Raw genomic sequence first — 27,169 nt, 5'->3', positions numbered from 1 at the left:
GTGTTGTGTCTATTTTACTGATATAGTATTATGTTTTATTCATATGAATGGCTTTTATAAGTAACATAATCTGCATATAGTTCAGATGACTGATCTGCATTTGCCATGTTGATTTCTAAAATAGTTATTTTTGACGTAATACTTAAGTAATTCATCTTTGTCATGTGCTTTATCGATATCTTATGATTTTTAATTCTGTCTGATAAAAACTGGGAACCGGATATTGATAAATCATGTAATAAAATGGTTACAGTATAATCGGGGTGGGATTATATAAGTTCGCTTCCTCCCACTCCCTTTCAAGCAATATTTATTAATATGTCTAATTATCCTAAGTTTGATTAGTTACTGTATGAATGTATAACTGATGTTTATATTGCTGTTGTGTATTATTTCTACTTAATTGCTTGAAATAAACCATTTCAAATCAAATTCAAATCAAATCAAATGTCACCCATATATCACAAAAGACCGAAATGTCATAAGTGCAAATTGTATGTAGCGGCTGTGTGTCATGAACTCAAACTGTCTACTTGGGGACAGAAGTTAAGCTCTGCACTATTACATTTTCCCACAATCTTAAGGCCATGTCACACATCAACGACGTACATTTTCCACATGCTGCAAAGATGAAAATTGGTCAAACGTGTATATATGTGAAAAAAGTAAGAAAAGTTGTGGTCTTTACATAAGGTTTTTTACAAATTTATCACAAATTAACCATGTTAAAACCATGGAAGAAGTAATACATAAGTAATACATAAAGTTATAAATCAGTGGTACATGCGTAAAAAGTCTGTTAGACAGATTTGTAACGATCATGGAAAGCTGAAAATGTATGTATGCATCTTGCAAAAACTGTGCACAATTGGTTTATGTAATAATTGTGCATAAACTATATGTATTTACCATGTTAAATACATATAAACTGTGTAATTTTTCTTTCGACCAAAAGGTTTGAACACCTTAAAACTGAATTCACATATTGACCTGTTTGCTGAAACCCGTGATGGACAACTGCGCACATCGATGAATGAAGTACATTTATGAATTACCTATATCATGCATGTATCATGAAAGACCGAAATGTAATATGTCGAAAATGCACAACATGTACGTATGTATGTAGTATGTGGTATGTACTATATGACATGGCCTTCAGCACTAAAACACAAGTCTATACTTTTTTGTTTTGTTTTAATGGAACTTCCAAATAAAAAAATGTTTTTTTTTTTTTGTTTTACATTTTTTACCAACCACTCACAAATAAAGCAAAACAAAAAAAAACAACTTTTTGAACATGTCTTTTCAGGTTTTTACATCATGCTGAAAAAATGCTGAGGCTCAATCCTTCAAGTGACAGTCCCCCCAGGGATTGTAGCAGAAAATTAAAACAGTTTTTTTTCAAGAAATATTGACTGAACCCGCGCTGTTACTCATATATATTTCTTAATACATTAAAACAGCACTCAAATTTAAATATATCGGGGGCTGAACTTTAATAATAAAAGTGCAAGTCTAGGAAACTGCTTTCTAAACTGTATTTTATCTTTGCACTCAATTTAAGGTTTAAGGCCGTTGGTTTGAAGAATATTTTCTGCAAGGCAGCTCATGAAACAGGTCTAAGTGGGAAATAAAGCTTTGCATCCTTAATTATCTGTGAAGGTTCTTTGGTAAACAAAATGTTTTGTTGATTTCTTTTTTTCAAGTGCCTTCTTTCTGTTCAGCTTCCTAAATGCAGAGGTAATTCTAAGGAATCAAAAAAATTCAATTAACAAAATGTATTTATTGTTGAATGTGGAAACTCTGTTTTTTTTAAAGTCAAATGCAAAATCTGTAGTTATTAGGAAACTACATACCAGCTTTACTTGGTAGCATGTTCATCTGTTTTCAGGCATTGAAAACATTTGTCCTCAACTCAGTTTAGTGAAAAAATGCATCTACCCAGTCAAGGCTTTTAGACATAGTTAGGATTGATTGATATTATAGTCTTTTATGGAGGCACCTTACAAAAAAGCAGAAGTCAACTTTTTGCCAACTGAGATGTGTCACAATCCTCTCAGGTTAGTGAAGAAGAAAGCTAACAAATTTACTGTCTGTGCTTAAAAAAGTTTTTTTTTTCTGTTGTAAGACATGAGAAGAATGAATTTGTGCTGGGAAACAATAGATACTGTACATCATATGCATGTGTGAGCACAAGTGCAACTTGAGAAGACTAAAACTATCCTTTTTGAATTCATATTAACTGTTGCTGGTAAAAAAAATTGGGGTGGGTTTCTATGTAACATCTTAAAGTCACACTCTGATCATCTTTTGATATATTGTAAAAGTGTTTCCGGTGGTCTTTTAATTGGGATTTTACTGTTTTTAGCCATTAAAACTAAAAACACTAATTTTCATGAACAGACTTTCTGCAGAGTGGCAGTAGTTCATTAGAAATTCACCTCTGAGTGGTAGGCCCCACTATTGACACAGAGCAAGCCCACCCCCGCCTCCCATCTTCCATCCGTTAACACTCTCTTCTGCTAGTTTACAGCTCAAAAGTTCACATTAGCAGTGAAACAAAAATGGCGAGTAATATCAGAGGTATTCAGATGTACGGTTGTGAGCCAGATGCCAGCTCAGACGAGGATAAAAAGACCTACATGGATGTAGCTGTCTGCAAATAGATGCATCAGGGAGTTTGTGGCCCACCGATTGTGGTTTCTGTCACGCTTTTTCCAAATGCATTTTTTCGTCTGCTCCTGATTCACAATGATTTGAATAAAATAAATGTAATTTTAAGTTTAATTTTCCAGGTATATGTGCATTCCATCATCATTAATTTCACAACAAAATGTATCCCAAAACATCATTTTCATCAGAATGGGTCTTTAAGATTAAAAATTGTATAATTTAACATCTGTCCAGAAGGTACCTGTTTTTTTTCTAATTTTACAACATGAGACGGAAGGTAAGAGGAACAACCAGATCAAACCACGCCTGACTTAAACAGCATTTTAAATTGTTCATAACCATCAATGAGGTAGACCCTGTAAAAATTTGACGTGTTTTTAAGATTAGCACGACAAAAATGAAATTAAAGCAAAAATATCTTCTTTCCTGATACTTTTTTAAGGAGGTTAATCTTTTTCTGCTGATCCTTAAAGGCAAAATGGTTTGTCATGGTTTGTCAAGAAAAATTACACATGTGCTTTCTACCAGATATCTTTGTTATAAGAAGATAAATTCACCTAAAGCCCACACACCTTTGTGGATAAAAAAAGGAGCATGACTGCATGGTTTCAGAAAAAAATCCCTCTATTGTAACAGTGCAGCAAGAAAATGTCAATCAATCTGATTAATTAAATCAGACAGAACGATTAAATGTCTTACAGTTTATCCCCATGAATGGGATAAAGACAAAGAGACCACATGAAATATTGTTTTGCAAAAATATCCAGCTGTGCTTTCCACACAAGTCCTTTTACTGAATTATATCATTACCATTAAGGCCTCCTTGTGTGCAAAATGTATGAAAGTCAGATAAATATTCCTCCCTGGGCCTGCTGTTTCTGTCTCTGCCACCAGGTTGCTGCTGTAATGACTGGAAAACAGAAACTTGTAAGCTACAATCATGAATTAGTACAAAATAAATAAACGATGCGGAAACCCATGCACACGATGAACAACTTTTATACTAAAGTTGAATCAATTCTTGCCTCACAAGCCTTTTTTTTTTTACCCCTCCCCTTTACTCAGTCTCATTTATTCCCTATTCTCCAGCATCCCCCTCTCCTCTCTCAAGGGTTGAGATCATGCCTCATCCCTTGAAAAGAAAGTTATTTTTCCGCATTATTGGCAATTTTCTACCCTAAACTAAATGATTTGCGTCCAGTGCTGACAGCTGAATAGATAAATTCTTAATCGTTTTCTATTATGCAGCATGATTGCTCTGGCTGGCTGACCCCCCCATGAGCACAGAGAATAAGTCACTGGTGCTCACTGCCATAAAGTAGTTTGCTAATTCTAAGGGCCATTAGTTGCGTGTGATTGAAGCAACATAAAGGCAGAATCCAAACCATGTCGAGCTCACGCTTTGTGGTGTTAACCACAAGAGAGGAAACTTTTTTACATCTTTAGGAGCATGGATTGCTGCATGGAGAGCCTGTTACATGCGCATGCATACATGGTTGGGCCCTAATGAGTCCATAAACATGTTTAGACCCCAAATGATACTAACACAGGCAGAGATGCATGTATCCCCAAGAGGGCACTCCCAATACATAATTTAGCAAACACATAAAAACTTAAGGATGTGTTGTTTGGGTGTACGTACGAGTGAAAGTCTTCATTTCTTTGTAAAAGTGAGCCATACACTTATATTTAAACTGTTTAAGTTTTCATCACTTCATAATATCAAATTCTTCCGCAGAATCAAAGTTTTTAATTTGTTTATGACACAATTTTTCATGGCAGGCTTAATGTCTCTAATCTCTCCATTACTTCATCAGGAGATTGGAATTTCTGCTTCCTCACTTCAAGGTGTAAGCATTGTGTCACATTGGAAAATAGCTAAGCTCCACTCCCTCCAAGAGTTATTGCTTTAAATGGAAGAGCTTACTGCCCGTACCTTTCATAAAGCTGCCATTTACAACACAGGAGCTGTGATCCATCAGTCTGGATGCAATGTAAATGATACAGGCCATAACAGTGAAAGATTTAGTATAATTTTCCTGAATTCTTTGCTTGACTCATGAGCCTCATGTGGATCGTTTGAACTTTATTTCAGCGGCCATGTTTCAGCAACTATTTTTATCTCAATGCCACCACTGATATTCACAGCATCAGCAGTACACGTTATGAATTCATGACACACCTTAGTGGACTGTGCTGGGCGGATCTTTAGACTATCACAACCCCTGAGCTACAGCTAATTAAGAACTTTTATTTTATTTTAATCTCACAAAGAGAGGCACTGAACTGGTTAAAAGTAAAAATGTTTACAAATTAAAGCTACGGTCACTTAAAGACAAAGAAAATTCAGCTAATATAGTAGAAGCTTCAGATTAAGCTCATTCACACTGCCATGTCCTTTTGCTTACCATAATTTCCACACTTACAAGACTTAAGTATTTATTCATTATTTTGGACAGTGCAACTCATGATCCAGAGTGCCTTATAAATTAATTTAACTGGTTGGGCTAACTGATCTTAAAGCTATTTTGAGAGCTCCGCAGGACTCAGTCAAAATGTCAGTCTGTGTTTTTTAAGAGTTCCAAACAAGTTTGGGTGTTATTGTGAATACGCTAACATGGCTAACTTGTAGCGGTAAATGGTAAATGGCATAAATTTAAATTGCATTTTGTACCTTCTTTCGAAGGCCCAAAGCATTTTACAGTCACAGTCCCATTCACCCATGCACACACACATTCACACACACATTCACACACTGATGTCGGCTCCGCTGCCGAACACTGGCGCCAACCTCCCACCAGAGGCAAGGTGGGGTTCAGTGTCTTGCCCAAGGACACTTCGACACATGGGCGTGCAACGCAGGAATCAAACCTGCAATCTTATAATCATGGGTCGACCGCCCTACCGCTGCACCACGGCCGCCCCGGTGTCGGACTCTACATTTTTTTACGTGTTGGGAGTTGTCTTGTGTTGCGATGTCACACAGCTACTAAGTACATTTTGCACAAATTGCACAGATGAACATAGGTCATATGTGAATATTTGTGAAAAAAGTGAGTACATTTGTTTCTTTAAGTGAAATATTCACCAATGTATTACGAATAAACCATGTTAAAACCACGGAAGACGTACAAATAAACCACGCAAAAAGCATGCAAATCAACGTAGAACATGAAAGATGGGTGATTATTGAGATGTTTATTTGCAGTTCATTAGTGATTTGTGCGTCAATTAAATAATTTTAACGTGATATGTGCGCCGTATACGAGATATAAAAGTTATAATGTACATCGGGGATAAATGAGTGAAAAGTCTGTCGTGGAAAGTCACAAATTTACGTATAAATCTCGCAAAAATCACTTACAATTATGTACGAATTAAGTAATAATTATGTATAAACTATATAAAATACACATAAACTGCGTGATTCTAAAGTGATCGAAAATTTTGAACAGCTCAAAACCAAATTTACGTAAAGAGCCATTGCCCGACAACTTTGACGGACATCTGTGCACATTGATGAATGACGCACACAAGAAACACTTGTGAACTACGTATGTAGCATGTGTCACCAAAGAACGAAATTTTATACACAAAAAAATTACAGTGTAATTGCGTGACATGGCCTTTACAAGTATTGTGAATTCGCTAGCGCTGATAACAATGTAGCATTGTCAAAAAGGTTTTTTTTTCTTTTACGTGTTATTAAGAAGGTTTTAAGAGTGCCAAACAAGTTTGGGTGTTATTGTTAATTCACTAACATGGCTAACATACAGTGGTTTTGGAATTTGTATTTTTATTTTTTTTTGTGTTACTAACAAGATTGGGACATAGCATACTTCGCATTTTGTTTTAGTGATATCACTGTGTTCAATGTGTTGCAAAACAAGGTAGTGATGACAGGTATTGTGAATATGCTTACATGGCCAACGCTTCCAACATGGCTAACGTGTAGCGTGTTATAAACACGTTTTAGAATTACCGTGAACACCGTTAATAAATTCTGGCTGACTGAAAAAGTTTTCTCCAAGTCTTTGTCTCACTTAATGCGCTGTATAGCTCGGTGCGAGACAGAAGTGACGTTGCTTTTGACAAGCAGCCCCATATCTGGAGCTCTCGCAGCCGAACTTTGTGAGTCCTCTGACAGCCATTGTGTCACTGGTCAAGCAAGTGAGTGCATGGTAAAGACAAGAAAAGGGACACATCTGACAGACATCTACTTTTCCACAGCATTAGCTTACAATAGCAACAAACTTTCTTCCTCTTCTTGAGCAAACCCCGGAACTTTCTGCCATGCTGTCACTGTGTCGTGGCAAGGCTTGTGGACTACAGAGGAGAGATCCTATGAGGACCTGATAGGCCTTTTGTTCTTGGGTTTCTTATGAAGAATGAAATGTTCTGCCAGAAAGAACGCTGCTTCTGCTCTTGCAGCATCATACATGAGAAGAAGTGTCTCTCTTTGTGGGGTATAAACCAGACTTCAAGTGTGTAACTGCATGTTTTATCCATGACATGGCAGAAGCAACAACATTTACTGCAATGTACCAGACGTATCTTTACAGCATAGTACAAAAGAAAGCTTAAAGTTTTCAAATCAAAGATAATCATCTCAACTTGATCAAACTATAAATCTAAAAACAGGACTAAAGATCAAAGACACATGAGAGCTTAGGATAGCTGCAGCCATGACCTAACAAATCTTGTAGCTTTAGAAAGCTCTAAGCAGACTTTTTAATTCACAGTTTGTATAGAACAGTTCTTCCTTTTACAGAAAAAGAAAACAAGAATCTTACATAAAAATTGAATTATGCATTATCCCCAAACTGATCCAAAAAAGTTAGTTTTATTTATTATTACCATTTTTTTAAAAGCATTTCTATAATTGCATGGTCAAAAACAATGCAGTTTTTTGGCATAATGTGCAAAGACTATTAAATGTTAGGGACATTTTTTTTTTTCAAATTCCACCTTTAGCTTGAAAGAAAGAGTACAACTAAAGACTTATCTATGGCTAATGGCACTTTCCTTAGAAAATAAGGCTCTTTTTAAATAACTTATATTAGTCTGGAATCAATATTAAAACCCTACAGAACCATTTGCTTCATATTTGATAAACACATTTCTGAGACCCACATCTCATTAGCATGATTCAAATTGTCCTTAAAAACCCATTGTATAAAACTTTGTCCATGTCTGCCCTGTAGTTTATCATCATTCCACTAGGCATTAGAAGGTATTTTCCTGCTCATTGCAAAATGACTGATTCCACGAAATTTCAAATTTTGTCAAAAATAAATTTTTCATTCAGTCACACTATGTTACAAATATGTGGATCAAATTTGAGACACTGGGTAAATAAGGTGTTTATGTAATTAATGTGTTGTTAAAAAACCTCTAATCTTTTCCCGCCTCAATTTTTTAAAATGTTAATGTTTTTATTTTAAGGGGATGTTTCTTGTTTTAAATGAGAAGAAGTTAATTTACACTATTTAAAAAACTGATGGAAACTACATGTGTCTAAAATATATATGTGTATATCTGTCTTTTTTCTTTTTTTGTGCTTTTTTAGAGTTTCAAAATGAAATATTTCCTACGCTTCACAAAAAACAGAAAACATAAAATGCAGTTTATTGCTTCATGCTTTTTCCATTTACTTCTGTTTGCAGGGAGAGGAAAAAGTTGTTTTCCTCTGCTGTTTTTAACAACAGATTGTTGTCCATTTGACAGCACATGGGCATGGACAGTAACAGTGGTGGAACAGAGAGAAAAGTGCTGCACTTCTCTCTCTGACTGGCATTTTCCACCATTTTCTTTGACAGATATTGTGGCGTATCGTCATAAAATTGTCCAGAAATTCATCAGTCATCACAGATTTGAACCTGATAATATTGCATTGCAGCCATTGCCACATGTATTGTAACGTAGCCTGCCCCCACTTTACATGTGACTTTCCCAAATTACAGAATCCGTACTCATTCAATTTTTCACTGTCACTTAGAGGGAATATGTTTTTGCAATTACTTCAGCGTGACACACCAAACACAATTATGCAAGAACAATTCATCAGCCGCAAGATTGTAATTCTGTCACACAGAGATTAATAGGAGAAAGAATCATGAGCAAAAGCAGGAGACGTAGACAGAACTTCACTATATATTGACTGGAGTCAACCAATTGTTGCTAAGATGCATTATAATTTATTTAAAAAGCATGTATTCAATGGTTAATTCTGATAAATCCATTCTTGAAAGCTACATACACATTTTAGCTCATGGGGTTCACTTTGGACAACAAGGGAGGGGCTTTCTCTTCTTTATCTACCGTTTACTAGCATGTGTTTGCCACCTATACCTGGAAGAGGCTTGGTGCAAAATGTCAGAGTGGTGCAAATCTCAAGAATCTTGCTCCAGGCTTTTTAATTCACAGCTCCAATCCGATATTTGAAAGACTTGGTGTCAGATAACTTCAGTTGGGCACAAATCTTGTCCTTGATCAATTTTCTAACAGTTGGCACATTCCACACCATATCAAATGGGATGCCATCCATATGTCACTACCAAATTCAAGTCCCTGATTGGTCAAAGTTCAACTGGTTTTACTTTTAACGCATGTTCAGTGGCCACATGTTTTGAATGTAAAGGCCCGTACACACCGGGACGAATATTCGCCAGGCCTTATTCGCCACGTCTTTTGTGTTCACACCCAGGCGATTTTCGCTGACGATGAGCCGAGCGAACATGCAATTTCATTCCCTGACATTAGATGGCGCTTAATGTAAAACAGAAATACTCCTGTACACAAGGTGGCGCTGCGCAACTTTACGCTTCTTAAAGTCGCTTTTCGCTCAGAAGAAGAGAGCAAGTATTTACGCGCTTGTCAGAATCATACAAAGAAAACATGAATATTTCAAGCACCAGTAGCTCCAACAAAGTGAGAACCAGCCCCTTCCAGGAAAAGTCTGCACTGCCAGCACCGCCCCCAGGCTAATACAAACACACTTTCTCCACAGACCTAGTGGTGATCTGCAAACTTGCTTCCTTTTATATACACAATATACACATCCATCTTTGCAAAAGTTTGGATGATGTTTGTTTTCGTGGGGGGGAATGTAGACACACTGCCGACATGGACTCGGTTGAAGTCATGAAATGGGTGGCACCCACAAGGAGCGAAAGCGCTGCTTCAGAGAACAAGTTGTCTACCTCGCGGTAGAAAATTAGGTGCATAAATAACTCATGTTACATTAAAACTGGGTTCTATAGTGGGCCAAAGGTAACGTATTATCATCTATTCAATATGGACATAGTTTACTCTGAAAATCTTTGGAAAAGCACAATATAGACTTTAAACTGTGACAGTTGTATGCAGGAGAGTGCATCTGTCTTTGCTGACAGCATTTATGCTGTGGTAATTTAAATAAAAAAAATGTAAATGAATTTATGTAGCAAAACATTTGCTTTCTAACTGCAAAAATAAATAATCTGCCACTTTTGTCTTCCAGTTTTATCAGTTCAAACTATTTACCTTGTCAGTTACTGAACCAAATAAACTCATTAAAGGAAGATTGATAATGAACTTTATAGTTTACTTTGCAGGACATCTAACTACAGAGAGACGTCCTTTCAATTATGCCAGTTCTAGACTGCTGCGGAGAGTCAGTGCATCTGACAGCTCATCGTAAATTCTCAATTAGAGGCTTGCTTTGACTATGAGATTCTTCAGACTTCAAACATTTCACCTTTTGGTGTCCTGTTGATTTCCCAAACACAGGAGAAGAGCTGAAAAACACAAAATTACCCTGTCTACATTATTAAATGAGTATTTCCCACCTTTAAGCTAAGTTCACACCACCCTCGACGGTGCACGTTCAAGCAGCCTCTTACAATGAAAAGTCTATGTAAATGCACATAGAATAGAATAAAATTGAATACAATTGAATAGAATAGAAAAGAAGCTTTGTTGTCATTTGTCCATCATACAAATGTGTTACAGGCTACGTGAAGTAGTGTTTCCTGGGACAGGGAGAATGAAAATTAAGAGCAATAAGACAAAAGACTAAAATATTAAATAAAAAAAATAAAAATAAAAATACTAATAAAACACCAATAAATCAGAGATCTCTGTTGATCCCCAACTAACTCAACCTGTCAACAAGTCCATACATGAATGTCCAGTTAAAAGTGAAACAATCACATCCTTATTGTTGTTCAGGTTTCGCTAATCTCGCATTTTCGGACTTCCGAGTTCAAAACTTGTTACCCTAGTTTCTACAACCATTTTCGAGCTCTATGTAGACAACGTGCGGCCGTTGAACGTTTCGTTGAAAGTTAAACCAGGTTGAACTCTGACCAATCATGGACTGGGACTTTGCATGACGTATTGATGGCATGCATTTCAGTTCATGGACGTGCCAACCATTTGAAAGTTGATCATGAAGAACAAATAATTAATAATGATTTTGGTTTGTACCCGACCAAAGCTATATGACACCAAGAGACCAAAGAAAAAATGTCTGGAGATTTGCGCTGCTTTACCATTTTGCACCAAGCCTCATCCAACTATAGATAGATGTGTTAGAATCGGGTAACGACAGTCCAGTGTGAACACCAAGAATGCGCGTCACATGTCTGGTGTGAACTTGGCATTACACTTACTGCACATATAAACTGAAACAAATGTAAAGAACTAAGCATTAACTGTTTACACATGAAAAGCATCCCACAGTATCCTTGCTTGGGTGCATAAACCTACAAATAACAAACAAAATATAATAACTCGCTTTTCTTGGCATCAACTCTAATCCTTTGTTTATTTTAATCTACTCTAAATAAAATAAGCCCTTATATTTGTATGCATCTCTGTGTGTATGAGTGTTCGTGAGTCACTGACTCAAATGCACATCAAACGTATCAGCCTGAAAACGTGGACGAATTTGCCTTTCTTGGCAGCCTTTATCCCTTTAAATCTGACACCGATGCAGAAATACACCAGCGCTCAAGTTTCTGCCAGTGAGGTTGTGCCAGACAGAGAGGAAGAATTTCTGTGAACCGTGACATCCAGGTGAAGAACTGCCTGTTTCCAAAGCAGTTGTTCTTCCCACTCCAGTGCAGGAGCCACAAACAAATACCGGCAGACCAGCGATGAGTGCAGATTGCACATCAAGTGCAAGATGTATCCATGGATTCTTCATGACTTGTCACTAAGTTTCAACATTTTTTTTTTCCAGATTTAGCTCTCACAAGACTGCAGGCTTGTTTTATGGAATCTTCACCAAAATTTTTTTGCAAATCTTCGTTTGTAGTCAAATCTTTAAGTGTGATTCAAAAATAAATCCCTTTTTATCTCAGAACCCTAAGGAATCAAAATTATTCTGAATGCATACAGATATGCCTATGATACATGCGTACGCATAAAAACTTGAAAGCGTGTATTCGGTTTCATCTGAAATCTGCATTTGGTCATGCACCATTGGCTTTAAATGGCATTAGAGGCTGCTCCCATACAAGCAGATTTTACTGCATCAAAAGGACAGATGGACTCACCAGCTGTCTGAGTCTTGTTGAGTTTGTGTTCTCCTCTTGTTGCTAAGTTCTTTGTTGGACAGAATTACAGCACAAGAAAACACAACACTGTCTTTGAGCCCCTCAGACAGATATAAAACCATCAATAAATCTATCTGGCCCTCCAGATTAACATAATCCAGCATTAAATGCTGTGTGTGTGCTTTCAAAAAGTCTCTGTGAGACATTTACATCACTACTTACGTCATATTTTAAATATTTTTTTTTATCAGAGATTGTGTCTTTTATTCATTCTCTACTATCTCTTTATACTGTTTAAAGTCAAATGGAAGCTGTCCCAGCTGTCACTGGATGAGAGGGATAGTACCAAATTAGGATTAAGATTTTAATTTCTGAGGTTTAAAAGTGATTACTCAATATCAGATTTTATTCTAAAACCATTAAAACAGCTTGAAGGAAATTGTCTATTTTTTTGGTGTGTTAGTTTTTAATTATGTGTCCAAATGACACCAACAAATTATTCAATTGAAAAACAATTTGAAGATTACAACAAAAATCAGAAAAGTAAAACAAATAATAAAAATGACACAATATTTTAGAAATCTTAACACCCCCCGCCCCCACACCCCAATTTGAAATGGAAAATAAAAAGTTCCAGAAAAATAAATTAACAGAAATTAAAATGAATCAATGAAACGCAATAAGAAATGAGAAAGGCTGATTATATATCCATTGTAATTGTGACCAAGCACACATACTAATGGAAATTCATTTTGGTCACATTTAATACGTGCTGCTAAAATGCCCATATGTATTTTACATGTCTTTAAGGCTAACCCCGTATTTACACTAGTCTGTCTGCGGTGCGTCTCCATTGCGTTGTCCGTCTCACAACTGCCAGTTAGTTTACGTTGACTCAGTTTAGTCTCGGTCCGTCGCCTCTTCCCCCTGGCTCTCGAAAGGTAGGTTTGTCCTGCCACCCCCATGTCTAGTTTGCCCCGCTCTTTTTGCTCATTCAATACTTTCAACCAGAAAAAGTAAGTACTTTGGGATATCATGATTGGATGATGACGTTTGATTTTTGACGTGTTTTTTCAAATGCATTTTCAATGTTCGCATACTAATACAAGCTTAATGATTAGAGCAGAGCATATCCAGTATCGCTTTGTGTTAAATAGCTTTCAGTTGAAATGAGGGACAAACGTCATCATCCAATCAGTGATGTCATATAATACCAACCTTTTCCAGAGTCTTATTTTCTTTGGTTTTCCTTTTGATTTCTGGAAATTGCTTTTTTCTTTTATTTCAGAAAGCTTTTATTTTTATTTTTGTTTCTTTTTATTGAAATTTTGTTTTGATTTCTAAAATGTAATATTGTTTTTTAACTATTTATTTTGCTTTTTTAACTGTTATTTCCATATTTAAAGTGCGTTGAGTGATATGATGTGTCTTCTTCCAACGTCAGGGCAACCGTAAAAACAGGTTGTTGACTGGTTTTACCAAATATGCAATTGCCATAAAAACATTTTTGTCAAAAACTCCGTTGCCCACTCTGTGATCTAACTACTTTGCTGAGTTAGCTCACCAAGTGAGAGTCCTGAAAAACTGCTGGATCAAAGCGTTTTCCGTATCCCTCTCCTTGTAATCGAGGGCAAACAGGCCTGGAAAGTCAGCTGCGGATATCTGAGAGCTCTGTCTCCTCTTACCTGGTGCTTCTAACACTTAGCTCAGTCACTGATGTAGTTGATGCAATCTCTGGCCTGTGGGGGGAAATGAAGTGACTAAGGTCTGACTGTTCCTGACCGCCTGCAGGACAGCAGGTGTGAGGAGTGTAGCAGCAAAAGCCTGCATGGATGTGAAAAGGACAACGAGAGAAAATGAAGGAGAATGGCGGGGACGGGTGGATGACAAGCTTGAGAATAAAGCGTGTACCACAACGACGAGTCCAGATCAATTAGTTGGCGTAATCGGTCCCCTCTCTGTTAGCCATAAAAATCCTCAGGTTTCCCTCCATACATTTCATCGTTACTGCTACATCGCTGCCATCTATCACCCTCTTTCTCATTCCAGCATGCTGCCATTTTTTCTTTCTTTGCTCCTACGTCTATCCGAGCCATCTCTCCTTTAGCACTACACTTATGCGCCAGCTTGGTAAACGGTAATCAATGTCTAAGAGCTTTAAACTGCTTCATCTAAACGATTTTTCATAGTCACTGGGGGGGGGGGGTTAGTGTATATAAGAAAGAGAGATGGGGGGGTCATACTGAGACGTGGGAAATGTATGCCCAGAGTTTTGCTCCATTCTGACACATTTGTAATGAAGCTTTTAATTTTGTGTATCTGCGATGTGTAAGCTTTCGGATCATTTGTAAAGCTGGCTGCTTGAACTTGGGACTGACTCCAGACATGAACGCGTTCACTTTTGGTACATAAATCACCATCAGCCGTGCTGCCATCTGGATCACTGCAACACGGCCCGTGTAATGTACACGCTGCTTAGACTATTGCTAAAATAAAAGGAGAATCAGAAACACAAAGCAGACAACTATCTCAATAAGATTAAACCAACTGCTTCTATTTAGTTAGTGTTGAGAGAAAATGTTTTCTACGTCTTTTAAACATCACTCCTAAAATTAAATTTGCACAAAGTTCTTTTCTTCACAGAGAGAAAAACTACAGTTAAACCTTGAGTTTAGGCTCTCATATGAATGTTATTTTTACATGGATACGTGCATTTTATGCTATGTTCAAGAACACATATTTGGTGTTCACTAGGGCTGGGTTGCTAAAATTGATTAATCGTTCCAAGCTTAATAGATCAATAATTGATCAACAAAAATAGTGATCGATCGTTAAAGCCTTTCCTTTTCTGGTGACTTAACACATAACAGCAGTTAATCAAAGAAGCTTGATGCTCACGTATAATGGAATTTCCCATGGGTCGGCTAATGCTAACGCTCAGTCGACTTAAATATACATTGCTGGCTAAATTCAATTCAATTCAATTTTATTTGTATAGCCCAAATTCACAACAACAGTCGTCTCGATGGGCTTCGCAAATGACCAGGTTTATATACAAACAGGCATACATTTACCAAACTCTTTTAAAGTAACCATTTTTCTTCAAAAGCACAGTTTTTTGCTCAATCTTCTGGAATAAAGTATAATGCTACAGCACAAGCTCCACCTAGTGGCCAAACTGAAACGCCTTCCAGGGGAGGCGGAACATAAAGATCTGCACATTTTTGTTGGAGCTTCTCCGTTTTAAAAATCATGTAACACTGTATGGAAGTAAAAATCTTACTGGTTTATTATTTCACTAATAAATGTTATTGTATGTGAACTGTATCAGATTAAAATGAGTATCTGTGTAAATTCGACCATGTAAATTCAAAACAGAATCAAATTAATAAAATCTAAATAATTGTGAATTGAATCAATCCAGGCTTTGGTGAATTGAATCGATTCTGGGGATTATTGGTGATACCCACCCCTTGTGTTCACAATGTACAAGCAGGGAGGGGCTTCTTCTTTTTTGTTTACCAACACATCTACAGTTGGAAAAGGCTCGGTGTAAAATGTCAAAGTAGTGCAAATCTTACGAATCTTGCCTTTTCTTTAACAGCTCTGTTACAATATATGAGAGACTTGGTGTCATAGAATTATGTATGTGCACAAACCGCAATTATTAATTTCTCCTCCATGATCAATTTTCAAACAGTTGACACTTCAGTGAGTAAAAGGGAATGTTATTTATATGTCACTACCAAATCAGAGTCCCCGATTGGTCAAAATTTGACCAAGCTTCAACAGCCGTGTGTTTTGTATGTAAAACGGTCAATGAAACGTCCGTAGCGATGCGTGAACACAAGTGTTGAAACTGTTGTGCTTATTTACACAGACTTTACATCGGAAGGGGTCACTTGAATGCACCCTGGCGAGGGTGGTGTGAACGTTACTTTAGGATTCTACAGAAAAGTGGAGTCTCCCTCTAATTTCCAGTCCTAAAGCAACAATTACAAAAGACAACCATCAGATACTTTTACTGCACACTGAAGGGGTGACACCATTTACTGTGAATGTGAAAAGTTCCACTTTTATAGGTGATACAACTGTCAGGAACCAGAGGTGTAGGACCCAATATGAAGGAGATCAGACAGAAACTTAAACATTTAAGAAACCCATAAAGAAAAAAAAAGGTGGTGAAGCAGATGATCTGAAATTAAAGAACTCAAAACCAGTCACTTCTATAGGCAGTTCAGAAAAATAAAGAGAGCTGTGGATGATTATGAACATGAACCTGGTGTAGCCTAAAACACCACACTAAAGTGCACATTCCTCACAAAAAGGGGCTGAACAGCATTTGTGTGAAAACAAAACTATCCGTGGTGCAAAGTGTCCCTTTAAAGCGCTGTGCATATCGCAAGACTACGCAATGATAGAAAAATACCAAGCATCTCATGATAACACTGTGCCACTAAGCTACAGATGTTCACACTAAACTGTCTGCAGAAATCTGGAGACTCCCCAGACTAATGACACTGATGAAGCGGTTTTTATTTTACTCCTTAATTTTGTGTATCGCCTTTATATCTCTCCTTTTAAAACACATGAGTTTTGTAAAGTGTGCCCTTTGCTTCATCAGATCTGCATCTAATTGGAAAATGAATGTTACTAATTGGCTGTTGAGGAAATAAATCGCTTATTTTCCGAAATACGTGTGCCACCCACACACACACACACACACACAAGTAAACTCACCAACAGTTTGTTTTTGGGTTTTTTTCAAAGGCAACAATGTTTTCAGGGACATTTTTGACTTCATACTGAATTATTCGTGGAGTAAACCTATTACATCATGCACACAGCATAAAGGGTTACCCTAGATTTTAATCTAAAAGCATTATGAATAAGCAGAATGTAAATAAGCGAAGTACAAGGATTCAAGCATGTTGAAATTTCAGAATAAGAAGGTTAAAGAACTTCCTTCGGTTTCCTCAAACTCTGTTTAGAAACAACATGCTCCTGCATCCAACAAAAAAAAAATCTCTAATAAAATAACCAACTATGTTGAAAGAGTAAAAAAAAATGGAAAGGAAAAGACCTTGTTTTTTCCTCCTTGCAGAAACGCCCTAATCCAGCACTGTAACTGTAAAGGATTATTTTGGAGATTATAACGCGAGTCCGTCATATTGTCCCCACCAACAGGCTTTTCAGTCAGCTTCCCATTGCAAAGTGGCACACATCCAACTTCCCCCAAACGCATCCTGTTGGCGCATCAAGTGGCTGCAGTCATCGGAAAGCAATCAAACGGAGCAGAAGCGCGAGCTTTCATCACTCCCTTCCTTCCATGCGTCTGCATGCGGAGATTTCAGATGCACATGACTTCATCTGCGGCATCACAGGTTTATTTAACATACATGTATGTTGGAAAATGCCCCTCCTGAAATGTGCGCACTCCTGCACAACCTTACAATAAAAATACAGAGTTTCAAATGCATGCGCATATTAGGGAATGTCTCAATCGCGGAACTCGTTACAGACTAAACTAACCAGACGTGAAATATGTTCCAAGTGGTGGCAACAAGTGATGCTGTTCAGCCTTGAAGTAAGGATGGTAAACGTTCGGGTTAAACGCAAAGGAACTAGTCACTCCAGTGAGGTTTACAAGCGCGTCAAGGAGCAGTTACAATAATAATAAATAATAATAATATTCCTTTAGTTCATGCAAAAAAGTGTCTGCACAACAACAAAAAATCAGTCAGGAAAAGTAAGCACGCACCAAGTGAACTTTCTTATTGGATGTAACCATCCCTGAAGTCCTACCTTCTCTAAATCTAATCTGGTGGAAACAGACGCCTTTCGCCCAGGCAAGTTGCAAACGGCTGAACAGACCGCTGGAGAACTTGCAGCTCCTCCTAGAACCACGGCGATGCGACTCCCTGCCAAATGAAAGTCGGAGGGACAGACGTCCTGTGCGCCTCGTCTTTTTCCAGCGCGCGGCGCGTGGGCATCCTCCGTTCAAATGAGCGCAGAGACACACAAGGCAGAAAAAAAGAAGAAAAAAAAAACCCCACAGAAGCAGCTGTCAGAGCGACGCGGTGTGGAAAGCCCCTGGTGGTGATGGAGGGAACCTACAGCTCAACATCAGGGGGAATTGCTGGGAAGCAATGAAAAAAAATTCTTTTTAAAAAAAAACTGGTGGATGGGGGATTTTTTTCCCTCTCAAGACAAAAAATAAATAACCATTCATGCAATAAAATAAGAAGTTCAAAAACGTATGGTTTTGGCATTATCACAAGAGTATTGTGCATCACTTCAATCGTTACAAGTCATCAGACAAGAAGAGAATTGTGCAGCTGAGGGAACCAACAGGAACACACACTGAGTCAAAATGACTTAGAGAGCAAAAGGCATCCACAGCACAGATAAAGACATTTTGCATCTCTGTGTGCTTCTCTTATCTTCTTGGGTTTTTTTGAAGCCAACATTTTCTAAACATACAGCAGTTAGTTGGCTTTTCTGAAAAAAGACAGTCCCTAAAACGGTGTATTTTTATAAAATCATTGTTCTGTCTTTGAGCGAACACATAGGAGCATCATGGTTTTTAGCAGCCATGGCAGGATGCAGTGCCATTTACGGTGCCAGCATGAGTTTAGGAAATCAGCAACAAAAAGGAAATGAATCATTTGAGCAAAGTGGACCGCCATGCATTTGTCTGGAAGTGGTATTCAGATAAATCTTCTTTGGGTTTTTGAGACGGTGGAAATGTCAAGTATGCCTGCTTTGGCTGAAGTGCTTCACCTGTTAATCAGTGTGAGCGCGTGCGTGGACGCTTGTGTGTTCATGTGCCGGCGTGCCTCTGGAATATGCAGTGAGAGGCAAGGGGACAAGAATGTGACAAAGACAGAGGGAGGGGGTCCAGCAGCAGATTACCCACTGTCACAGGGATTCTCTCTGAGGCCCAGTCAGCAAGGTTACGAAGGTTAGGAAGCTGATGTACCAACACAGATTTAAAAGCTTCTGGGCATGAGCTGCGTGCAGAGAGAGAGAAGGAGGGGGGGGGGTGCAAACAGAGGGGAGAGAATCAGAAAAAGAATGGGGAGGCAGTTTCAGAGTCAAGAGGGATGGAAAAATAAGAAATAAAAAGGAAAAGAGGAATGTGTTCCTTTGGAATTTTCAGATTCCACAGGAGGAAATGTGACTGTTTAACCTAAAGTTTCTGTATTTCTTGGCCAAAAAATGCATAATAAAGAAGGAAAAAAAATCTATATATGTCAAACTGTGGTATAAGTCGCACTTTTGGGCAAAATTTATATAACAAAATATGGAAACAAAAACAGACATTTCATCTTAAAAGGTTAATATGGAATAGACAACAATAATAGACTTTGGAACAATTCCGCTGAGGAGAGTGCTTCTTTTTCTGCATTTCTGTCAGCAACAATACTGATACAGTGCCCTCTAGTAGTTTCTAGTGACATAATAACCAACACAGGATTTTTTTGTTTTCAAAAGATCACATATAAGTCACACCTGAGTACAAGTTTTAGGGGCCAAAAAATGCATGGTAAAGAAAAAGAAATCATAAGTCACGCTGTACTAAAAGTCACACTTTTGGGAAAAATATATTTAACAAAACATGGAAACAAAAACAGAACATGCAATTAAACTCTTCATATTACTACAAATCACTAAATCTGCTAAATACTACTTCACCCTCTCCGCCGCGGAGAGTTCTTCTTTTTCTGCATTGCTGTCAGTAAAAATACTGATACACACCTACAGTGCCCTCTAGTGACTACTAGTGAAATAATAACCAACACATGAGCTTTTTTAATTTATTTTTTTTAAGATAACATATAAGTCGCACCTGAGTATAAGTCACACCCTCAGCCAAATTATGCAAAAAACTGAGACTTATACCTCAAACAATATGGTACACAAAAACGACTCAGTTGGTTGAGCACAGGACTGGCACATGGAAAATCAGGGTTTGATTCCTGAATCCTGTTTGGGTCCTTAACCCTTGTGCTATCTTAGATGACCCCACCCTTACATTGACGTGTTCTCCCTACCATGACAAAGGTGGATAAAGATGGAAAGATTTCATGTAATCCATGGACACCATTGAGGTTCACAAATAATTGAAGAAAAAAGGTTCAGGGCACTGGGGGCGCACTATTGGGTCTAGATGACCCAACTCCCAATGTTAAAGTGCCTAGGATAGCACAAGGGTTACGCAAGACCCTTCATGCTACTGTATCTGCCAAACAGAATGTATGGATCAGTGACAGCTGATACGTTGTGGAGACCCATAGGGGGATGTGCCAAAAGGTGAACACCATTTTTATTAGGGGTGTTTTCTTGAAACGTTTTCCCCCAATTACTTTGATTTTGCAATATCTTTTTTTTTTTTTTTTTTTTTTTTTAATCTGTTCAGAACCTACAGCACAACCTGCAATAAATACACCTCTTGCTAGTCATTCAGTCATAAAAGGCTCTTTGCATTGCGACAAAGGTCAAACAAAATTAGTAAATGTCTTGAAATTTGCCGTAAATTTCAGATTTCCAAGATATAGCACTGGATTTTTGATTTGATGAATGAGTCATATTTGCAAACTGAATTTCCCCTCCAGCCACAGCTTGAAGATTGCATCTTTCCAAGCCTAAACACTGGATTTCGTTCAAAAACTGTCGCACAAAAAGCCCGAAAGAAAATATTGGGTTAAAAATACATTTTGCCTTGCAAGCATCTTTTTTCCATGTACCTAAGCATTTACAATATGTCTCTGTATACTTGCTGTCCCTGGTAATTTACATAGCCAGCTCTTGGGTCGGAAGTGCTGAGTAAGGGCAGGTCTCTTGAATATTACATTTTTTCCTCAGCAGCAAGGTGTTGAAACACTGCCCATGCCTATTGCTTAAGTCTGTAATGGGAGCCGGAGGCCTAAAGCTAAACATAAATATTTGCAGATATACTACTTTGAGATACAGTTGCCAGGCGATCAATACCAGCCGCGGAAAAATAATGTGAAAAAAGGAAAGAAAAATATAGGTGGGGGCATCAGCGGTTCATAATCTAGATCCTAAAATATACTGTCTGTAAATCACATATCTAAGGTACGTTAGCACCATAAAACATATTTATCTCCTCAGTTATTCCATTCGTCTTGTCAAAATATGGCAATTCTTACTGGATTTCTCAGCTGTCCTAAAACTAACGTGCAATTTTGAATGAAAGAAAGCAACCACCATCTTCTAACAGCTGCTATCGCAGCAAAGTCATCTGATTGGAAAGATTTAACACTAATGGCTATATTTTAGGTTGTTAGGATGGCATTAGATACAAAGATTTGCTACTTGCACAATGACAATCGGAGAAAACAAAGCTTTAAAATACACGATTTTTTTGTAAGAAATAACTAAAAATATTTGTAGCACAAAAGAAACGGTGTACAGTAATCTCCACAACACAGAAGTCTAACAACAAAGTGAGAGAAATGGTCCATTTTTCTACTATTTTATCTCTTGGTATACTGTTTGTTTTTTTGGACAAAACGTGCAAAACTAAACCCTTGTATTAATGACTTTAAAATCTATTTAGTTATTCTCTAAAATGTTTAGCAGCAGCTACTGAAGGTTAACAAACAGAAATGAATTACACAAAGTAGAGTTGAGAGGCCGGCTTACACTTCCTCGTGATATTGCCTTTACAAATTTTATTTCTCATTTCTTTTCTTTTTTTAGTGCAATCTCTCCCTTTTTGCTCTGATTGTAATTTTTTTTCTCCCTTTTTTTCCTCATATTTATGTTGGAAACCAACATCACCCCAAAAACCTTGAATGGTAGATAAGCCTTTATTGTACATTTTTAACGTGAGTAGTCTTTACTTTTCATTTTGATCTTTTTACGTTTATTTATCACTATGACACAAAGTCTTTCATGCTTCATAATAGAGCTGTGAAAGAAAAGGTCCAGAGAAAGATTTGCACCACTTTGACATTTCACACCAAGCCGCTTCCACCTGTAGGTGGTTGACAGGTGCTGGTAGACAGTAGAAAAAGTAGAAGAAGCCCGTCCCTGTTTGTCCAGTCTGAATATCATGGGCTAAACATGTGTTTCCGAATGCACCCTTAGCTTGTTCTTGAACGTGTATCACATACCCAGTATGTCCGTAGTTTCAGTGTCACAGTCCTATTCAACCACACATTTACACACTGACGGTGGCTCCACTGCTGAATACTGGCGCCAACCTATAAACACCAGGAGCAATGTGGGATTCAGTGTCTTGCCCAAGGACACTTCAATATATGGGTGGGCAGGGTGGGAACCAAACCTGCGACCTTTCAATCAGAGGTTCAACCGCTCTACGTCTGCACCACAGCCACCCTCTGTGAGAGCTTGTAGCTGATTGATCAGCCGCTCGTGGATGGACCTTACACGAAAAAACCCCAATTGTAGAGAACATGACCACCTGATGACTCGAGTGACCTGTCTACACCTTAACATCCACAACATTTGGACATTTTGTTGAAATGAAAATGTTTGATGTGAAGCACTTTGAGCTACTTTAGTTGGCAAAGTGCTTTACAAATAAAGTTTGATTTGATTCTGTTAGATTCTGTTCATCAGTCGGGTGGGCACCTCCTTTTGCAAAGGTTCACCTTAATATGTTCCTCTGCAGCCCACAGGGGGGTCAGGATGGTATTTCAAAAGTTCAGATTTCTACTGAAATTGTTGTCCTTTATTTATCTATTTGATTTATTCTTGTCATATTTACTTTGTTCATTTCCTCTTTGCCTTTTTTTAAAATACATAACACAATCAATATTTAATCTGCTACAGTATTAGTTCTATTACAGTATTCTGAGTGCAGTTAAAGTCGGACTGACTGACATACGCATCTCTCACTTTTTGTCTCGCTTAATGCGCCTTATAGTTCAGTATGACAGTTCGGTGCGCCTATAGCGTTGATAATAAAGTACATAAATGATTCACATCATCTTGAGGAAATGGCTTTATCCCTGAAATGTCTCACTTTTTATTATATTACAGCAGGATTTATGTAAATATTAAGTATTTTCTTGGTTTAAATCTCATTTGTAGTCCAAGCAACTGACTTCTAAAACCTGAATGATTCCCAGAAAAGTTCACTTAAAAAAAAGCTGTATTACTGTATTACCAATACTGTATTATTAATATGCTATAATGTTTGTGATTTGGTGAATTGGCTTTCTCTCTGCGTTTCAGTATTTAATGCAAAAATTAACCCCCATTTGCAGAGTTCTAACTTGTGTATGGGCTAGTTTCGGTGTAGATCCAGAAACTGGCCATTGCCCACACAGGCTTAGTCACTCAGCATGGCTGATGGATTTCCAGGTTGTGGCAGACCAAGTCGCAGCAGTGAGCTCATGTTTGCATCCCATTTACATTTTCTCAGGTGAGTCACAATCCAACATGTCAAATCAGGCTTGTGTGGTTAAAGAATGTGCTCATTTTTATTCAGTCACAACCATGTCCTGAACCAAATCAGCACCTGGAGCAACCCTCAAAATCTCAGTGAAAGACTGGGCTTCAAAGCGGATCTCAGTTCAGAATCGTGGCCAAGTTCTTATTCCTGAGCTGGAGACTGGATCAGCAATGATCTTGAATCAGTAACTTGGACAGTAACTCATTTCCATACAGTAGACTGCAGAAAGAAACAGCTTCAAAGCAGATTCCGTATCAGCCCCTTGGACAATTTCTCATTTCCAAACAGATGAATGTAGAATCATAATGCTTTGAAGCTGATCCCATATCAGCACCTTGGGCGTGTTCTTCTTTTTTTTTTCAAAAGGAGAAAAGCTGCTTTAAAGCTGATCCCCTATCAGCTTCATGGACTACTTAAGTTATTCATGCAACTTCACCCCAACAAACGCCTTTTTTTATTTTTAGAGGCGTAGAACTGTAACAGGAAATTGTGACACTTTCATCGTTCCTTATGTGCCCCCTGGGTGGCCACAGCACATGGCAAAGATGTCTGTAAGCTATGATGAAAAATTGACATGGTCTATTTGAATTCCTTTTATTTGAACACACAAAAATTGTGTGCATCAAAAACAATTTCGTAGACAAGGAAAGGACACAAAGAGCAAAAACTCAAAATAAACTTGTAGAAATCAATAGTCTGCAAGTAAATCTCAATAATTTGTATCGTAATCACACAAAGATGAAAAATGAAGTTTGATAACAACATAATATGAATAAAAAATATACAAATAATAATAGTGATAAATCAGTTTGTGCTCTGTACCTGAAATCCCTAAAGTGATAAAGCTGAAACTTGAGGATGAGTAAAGTTGCTTCCTTGCAGCACATCTCTGCACCTCAAGTACATCACTGTTTTTCTTCTTTAATTCAATAAAGACTTTCTGTGCTGTGTGTCAAATTATAACAGCTCTGACTCATTTAAGGTTCACTCCAGCCATTGCTTGGCCATTTCAATCCAATTTGATTCAATCCAATAAACTCTATTTATCCCTAAAGGCATGGTTTTTATGGTGAATAAAAATATATTAAAACAAGCATTGAGCAAAATGCTCTGCAGTATCAGAGCTTGATACATTTGCTCAAAAAAGAGACAAAATGTATTGTTTTGTTTTTTTTTAATTATGATTTAAAACTATACAAGCATTATTTCCATGAAACTATACTTTTCTCACTTTCTAAAAAGACATTTTTGTAATAACCTAGCAACAGATGGAATTAATTTCACTCTGGACATCAAAGACAAACAAGATGTCTCTTACAAAGCACTTATAGAATACCTCACATATGGTGAGTGATTAGAAAACTCACATCAGAAGCATCACTGCTGCCCCTCTAACTGGACTTTAACCGATTATTTCACATCCAGCTAAATCTGCATTGGAATATTTTCTTGGCCATGTTGAAGTGAGCCTCGGGAACCTAGCCTAAAATTGGCACCCAAACTCCTCAGATTTGAGGAATCAGAGTGAAGCAACTGGACGCCATAATCAATAGTTTATCACGCGTCTTTTACTTTTGATTCTGAGCGAGAGCCTTTGACTTGAATTTACTCTCTCCAGCATGTTTGAGCTTGAAAAGCTCAGAGCTTGAGATCTCTCAGTTAAAGCTTGTCTTTTTTTAAATGAGGAAAAGACGCAACTTCCATTATATCAATTCTGAGTGGATACAAAATTTGCATTCACCCTTCTGCAATTCTCATCAATCCATCTGGGTTAACCAGCAGTGTATCACAAAGACTCTAACTTCAGATATGATAGGAACATATACAAGTGTGTGCAGAAACAGTGCTGTCATACCATTTTTTAATGTGATTAGTTTATCATGACCTGTAATTATTAAATCTATTTTAATCAAACCTAATAATTGCTGTAAAAAGCCTAATTTTGAGATATTTTCTTTTAAATTCCTGACATTGGGTAAACAGTAAAAGATCAAAATACAAGTAAAGAACTGGCTTTTTCTTAATTTATTCCAGTTTATCGCCATTTGCGATCAGCACTCAATGTACCCCATTAATTTATGATAACGAACACTTCGTCGAGCTTTATCCCTTACATAATAGATAATAGCTGTGCTGTTTTTTGTTTTTTTTTCTGTTAAGAACTCCAAAGTTGCACATTGGCGACGTCACAGCAGCGAAGCAGCGCATGCCAGATACAGGGAAACAAGACCTGCACTGAGAACAATGTAAATTAAAAAAGTAAAAAAAAAAGGTTCATGCAAGTAAACGGTTGTATCCTCGTTTTATATTTAAGAACATGACAATAGTTATAGATTGAAGATTAAATTAAAGTGGTAAAAACAGAAGAACGTTTAAGAAAGTAAATTAATTAATCACGATTAACGTAATCATTTGATTATATATATATATATATATATATATATATATATAATCAAATGATTATATATGATTATATATATATATATATATATATATATATATATATTCAGAATTCACATTCAGAATTCACGTTGTACGATTTTTTAAACAATTTATTTGTATATTACTGTGACAAATAAGTATTTGATCACTTGATTATCAAATAGATTTTCTGACCAGCAAAGACCTGCTGTTCTGCTTTTAAATAGTCCAACTCCACTCTGCTCATGATTCTAAATTAGTGGCACCTGTTTGAGGTCGTTAGCTTTTATAAAGGCACCTGTGCACCCCACAATCAGTCAGAAGTCTAACTACCAACATGGGCAAAACCAAAGAGCTGTCAAAAGACACAAGAGACAAAATTGTAGACCTTCACAAAGCTGGAAGTGGCTACGGGGCCAAGCAGCTTGGTGAGAAAAAAACAACTGTTGGAGCAATTGTCAGAAAATGGAAGAGGCTAATGATGACTGTCAATGTCCCTCGGAGTGGGGCCCCTCGCAAGCTCTCACCTCGTGGGGTATCAATGATGCTAAGGAAGGTGAAGAATCAGCCCAGGACTACACGGGAGGAGCTGGTCAATGAGCTGAAGAGAGCTGGGACCACCGTTTCCAAGGCCACTATAAGTAACACATTAAAACGTCATGGTTTAAACTCATGTATCGCACAGAAGGTTCCCCCGCTGAAGTCAGCCCATGCCAAGGCCCGTCTGAAGTTTGCCAATGACCATCTTGATGATCCAGAGGAGTCATGGGAGAAAGTCTTGTGGTCAGATGAGACCAAAATATAACTTTTTGGTCTGAACTCCATTCGGCGTGTTTGGAGGAGAAAGAAGGAGGAGCATCATCCCAAGAACACCATACCTACAGTGAAGCACGGGGGTGGAAGCATCATGCTCTGGGGGTGTTTTTCTACACAGGGGACAGGACGACTGCACTGTATTAAGGAGAGGATGAACGGGGCTCTGTATTGTGAGATATTGGGCAAAAACCTCCTTACCTCAGTCAGAGCGTTGAAGATGGGTCGTGGCTGGGTCTTTCAGCATTACAATGACCCCAAGCAC

At 37.7% G+C, this 27,169-nt stretch overlaps 1 protein-coding gene across 1 annotated transcript in view; it reads right to left on the bottom strand.

Annotated features, from left to right (window-relative positions):
* cdh22 (cadherin 22) overlaps positions 1-18,257 on the bottom strand; it is a 219,525-nt gene extending 201,268 nt beyond the window's left edge. Inside the window, exon 1 of the mRNA XM_004068783.4 lies at positions 18,024-18,257. The gene's annotated coding sequence lies outside the window, so the exon portion shown is untranslated. The remainder of the gene's footprint in view (positions 1-18,023) is intronic.
* Positions 18,258-27,169: the final 8,912 nt, after the last annotated feature.

The sequence above is a fragment of the Oryzias latipes genome, chromosome 5 (genome assembly GCF_002234675.1).
Source record: "Oryzias latipes chromosome 5, ASM223467v1".
Taxonomy (NCBI): Eukaryota; Metazoa; Chordata; class Actinopteri; order Beloniformes; family Adrianichthyidae; genus Oryzias; species Oryzias latipes.
The sequence above is the reverse complement of the archived record's forward strand: the minus strand, read 5'-3'. Positions and strand labels throughout refer to the sequence as shown.